This window comes from Onychostruthus taczanowskii, unplaced genomic scaffold (assembly GCF_017590055.1).
Source record: "Onychostruthus taczanowskii isolate IOZ18803 unplaced genomic scaffold, ASM1759005v1 scaffold918, whole genome shotgun sequence".
Taxonomy (NCBI): Eukaryota; Metazoa; Chordata; class Aves; order Passeriformes; family Passeridae; genus Onychostruthus; species Onychostruthus taczanowskii.
This window is the reverse complement of record NW_024507192.1, coordinates 8845-13237: the sequence shown is the minus strand read 5'-3', so window position 1 is coordinate 13237 and position 4393 is coordinate 8845. Positions and strand designations below refer to the sequence as shown.

The window sequence follows — 4393 nt, the reverse complement described above, 5'->3', positions numbered from 1 at the left end:
TATCCCAAAAAAATAAAATCGGGGGGAAAAACCCAAAATCCACAAGAAAAAAACCCAAAAAAATCCCCAAAATTGCCAAAAAGGAGGGAAAATGGCCCCGAAATTTTCTTTTTTTGGGGGAAAAACGGCTCCAAATTCCCATTTTTGGGAGGATTTTCCTTCGGTTTTCCCCTCCCGGCAACAAAATTCCCTCCGGAGGCATTTTTTTGCAATTTTTCACCTTTTTTTGGTGTCAAAATCACCCAAAATTCACCCAAAAATTCCAGCTGAAAAATTGGATTTTTTTAGGGGAAAACCCCCCAATTTTTGGGGGAAAAAATTGAATTTCTTTTCCAAATTTTTCACATTTTTTGGTGTCAAAGTTCCCCAAAATTCCCCCTGAAAAATCGGATTTTTCATGGGGAAAAATTGGAATTTTTTGAGTTTTTTTCCCCCAATTTTTTCACATTTTTTGTGTGACAAAATTGCCCAAAATTCACTTTATAATTCCAGCTGAAAAATCAGATTTTTCATGGAAAAACCTCAAATTTTTGGGGAAAAATATTGATTTTTTTGGCATTTTTTCCCCCAATTTTCACCTTTTTTTGTGTGAAAATCCCCCCTGAAAAATCAGATTTTTAGGGGAAAAAAACCCCAATTTTTTGGGAAAATTTCTGAATTTTTTTCCTATTTTTTTCACTTTTTTTGGTTTCAAAATTCCCCAAAATTCCCCCAAAAACTTTCAATGGAAAAATCGGATTTTTCATGAGAAAAATCGGTTTTAGGTAAAAAATTTGATTTTTTTGCGGAAAAATTTCGGGGTTTGGGGGGGAAAAAAATTGAATTTTTTTGTAAAAAATTTGGGGGGTTTTGGGAAACAAATCGGAATTTTTTGGGGAAAAAATTTGAATATTTGGGGAAAAAAAATCTGAATTTCTTTAGGAAAAAAATTCACTTTTTGGGGAAAAACCCTGAATTACTGAGAAAAAAAAATCTGAATTTTTAGGGGAAAAAATTTCAAATTTTGGGGGAAAAAAATTGAATTTATTTTGGGAAAAAACTGATTTTTTTGGGAAAAAAAATTGAAAATATTTTTGGGAAAAAAACTTGGATTTTTTTGGGAAAAAAACATTGGGTTTTTTTGGAAAAAACCTGAATTTTTTTCTTGGAAAAAAACTGAACTTTTTGGAAAAGAACCCGATTTTTTTTAGGAAAAAAAATTGAATTTTTGGGAGAAAAATTTTCAAATTTTGGGGGAAAAAATTTCAAATTTTGGGTGGGATTTTGGGTCTGGGGGTTCTGAGGAGCCCCGGTGGTCTCAGGTGGCTTCTGGTGGCCTTGGGGTCACCTCGGGTGGAGCTGGGGACACCTTGGATCTTCTGCGATGGACCCTGGGCCACCTTGGATGGAGCTGGGGCCACCTCGGATCTTCTGGGATGGAGCTTGGGCCACCTTGGATCTTCTGGGATGGACCCTGGGCCACCTCAGATGGAGCTTGGGCCACCTCGGATCTTCTGGGATGGATCCTGGCCCACCTCGGATGGACCCGGGGCCACCTTGGAAGAACCTGGGGCCATCTTGGACCATGTTGGGCCACCTTGAATGGAGCTGGGGCCACCTCGGATGGAGCTGGGGCCACCCTGGATCTTCTGGGATGGATCCTGGGCCACCTCGGATGGAGCTTGGGCCACCTCGGATCTTCTGGGATAGAGCTTGGGACACCTCAGAAGGACCTTTGGGCCACCTTGGATCTTCTGGGATGGATCCTGGGCCACCTCGGGTGGACCCTGGGCTACCTTGGATCTTCTGGGATAGAGCTTGGGACACCTCAGAAGGACCTTTGGGCCACCTTGGATCTTCTGGGATGGATCCTGGGCCACCTCGGGTGGACCCTGGGCTACCTTGGATCTTCTGCGATGGACCCTGGGCCAACTTGGAAGAACCTGGGGCCATCTTGGACTATGTTGGGCCACCTTGGATCTCCTGGAATGGAGCTTGAGCAACCTCAAATGGAGCTTGGGCCACCTCGGATGGACTTTGGGCCACCTCAGATCTCCTGGGACGGACCCTGGGCCAACCTTGGAAGAACCTGGGGCCATCTTGGACCACGTTGGGCCACCCTGGATCTTCTGGGATGGAGCTTGGGCAACCTCAGATGGAGCTGGGGCCACCTTGCATGACATTGGCCAGACCTTCAACCACCTTGGGCCTCCTTGGGCCAACCTGGACCACCCTGAATGACCCTCAGGCCACCCTGGCCCACCTTGCATGACCCTTGGACCACCTTGGATGACGCTCAGGCCACCCTGGATCACGCTGGCTGACCTTTAGACCACCTTGGATGACCCTTGGACCACCGTGAATGACCCTCAAGCCACCCTGAATGACCCTCAGGCCACCCTGGATGACCCTTGGACCACCTTGGACCACGTTGGATGACCATTGCACCACCTCGAATGTCCCTCAAGCCACCCTGGACCACCTGGAATGACCCTCAGGCCACCTTGGATGACCCTTGGACCACCTGGAATGAACCTCAAGGCCACTGTGGACCACCTTGAGTGACCCTTGGACCACGTTGGATGACATGAACCTCAAGGCCACTGTGGACCACCTTGAGTGACCCTTGGACCACCCTGGATGACCCTCAGGCCACCTTGGACCATGCTGGATGACCTTTGGACCACCTTGGACCACCATGAATAACCCTCAGGCCACTGTGGACCACCTTGGATGACCCTTGGACCACCTGGAATGTCCCTCAGGCCACCTTGGCCCACCTCGAATGTCCCTCAGGCCACCGTGGACCATGCTGCATGACCCTTGGACCACCTTGAATGACCCTTGGACCCCCTCGAATGCCCTCAGGCCACCCTGGACCATGTTGCATGACCCTTGGACCACCTTGAATGACCCTTGGACCCCCCCGAATGCCCTCAGGCCACCGTGGACCACCTTGGATCACTCTGGCCCACTTTGAACGACCCTCAGGCCACCCTGGCCAACCTTGAATGACCGTCAGGCCACCTTGGATGACCCTTGGACCACCTTGAATGACCCTCAGACCACCCTGGCCAACCTTGAATGACCGTCAGGCCACCTTGGATGACCCTTGGACCACCTGGAATGAGCCTTGGACCACCTGGAACGACCCTCAGGCCACTATGGGCTACTCCAGCCCACCTCGGATGACCCTCAGGCCACCCTGGCCCACCTGGAATGACCCTCAGGCCACCATGGACCACCTGGAATGACCCTCAGGCCACCGTGGACCACCTGGAATGACCCTCAGGCCACCGTGGACCACCTGGAATGACCCTCAGGCCACCGTGGACCACCTGGAATGACCCTCAGGCCACCGTGGACCACCTCGGATGACCCTCAGGCCACCGTGGACCACCTGGAATGACCCTCAGGCCACCGTGGACCACCTGGAATGACCCTCAGGCCACCGTGGACCACCTGGAATGACCCTCAGGCCACTGTGGACCACCTGGAATGACCCTCAGGCCACCTTGGATGACCCCTGGACTACCTTGGATGACCCTCAGGCCACCGCATGGACAACCCTCACCCTCTTCCAGCCCCTCCCCAGCGGCGGACGCGTCCATCCGTCCGTCCGTCCGTCCGGCCTGGCCAAAGTCTGGACAAACGTCCCCGGCAATGTCCGAGCCCCCCCCGCATCGCGTCCGGCCGGACGTCCCAGCGGTCACTCCCCAGGCCGCCCTCAGGGATCCAGCGGCTCCGGCGGCGGCGGCGACGGCGTCCGAGGAGGTGACGGCGGCAAGGGCGGGAAGGACGTGGCGGTGGCCGGAGCGGGACCGGGCGAGCCGGGCGTGTCCGGCGGTGGCCGGAGCGAGAAGAAGAAGGGGCACTGGTGGATGAAGAGTTCGATGATTGTCTGGTAGGTCCTGGTGGCCGTCAGCGCGTCCATGGTGCTGAAGTCCGGCCGCATCAGCGTGGGCCAGAAGCAGATGGACAGGTTCTCGCTGGTCATCAGGTTGACGCGGTGCTGTTGGCTGACCCTGCGGTGGACAACGGCAGAGTGACCGCTCGGTGGTCAGCAGACCCCAAAAAACCTGAAAATTCTCCCCAGGGTCACCCTGGGGTGGACAATGGCAGAGTGACCGCTCGGTGGTCAGCAGACCCCAAAAAACTGAAAATTCTCCCCAGAAATCTCCCTGGAGAAGTTCCTGCTGGCCATCAGGGTCACCCTGCGGTGGACAACGGCAGAGTGACCGCTCGGTGATCAGCAAACCCCAAAAACCTGAAAATTCTCCCCAAAAATCCCCCTGGAGAAGTTCCTGCTGGCCATCAGGGTCACCCTGGGGTGGACAATGGCAGAGTGACCACTCGGTGGTCAGCAGACCCCAAAAAACCTCAAATCACCCAAAATTTCCCCCCAAAAATCCCC

General features: G+C 52.9%; 1 long non-coding RNA gene across 1 annotated transcript; it reads right to left on the bottom strand.

Moving 5' to 3' along the window:
• Positions 1–1255: 1255 nt before the first annotated feature.
• Positions 1256–3549, bottom strand: LOC121347752. Its single transcript, XR_005954271.1, has 5 exons — positions 3028–3549; positions 2594–2883; positions 2400–2535; positions 1536–2263; positions 1256–1348 (listed from the first exon to the last, which is right to left on the bottom strand). It is a non-coding gene; the product is annotated as an uncharacterized LOC121347752 (long non-coding RNA).
• Positions 3550–4393: the final 844 nt, after the last annotated feature.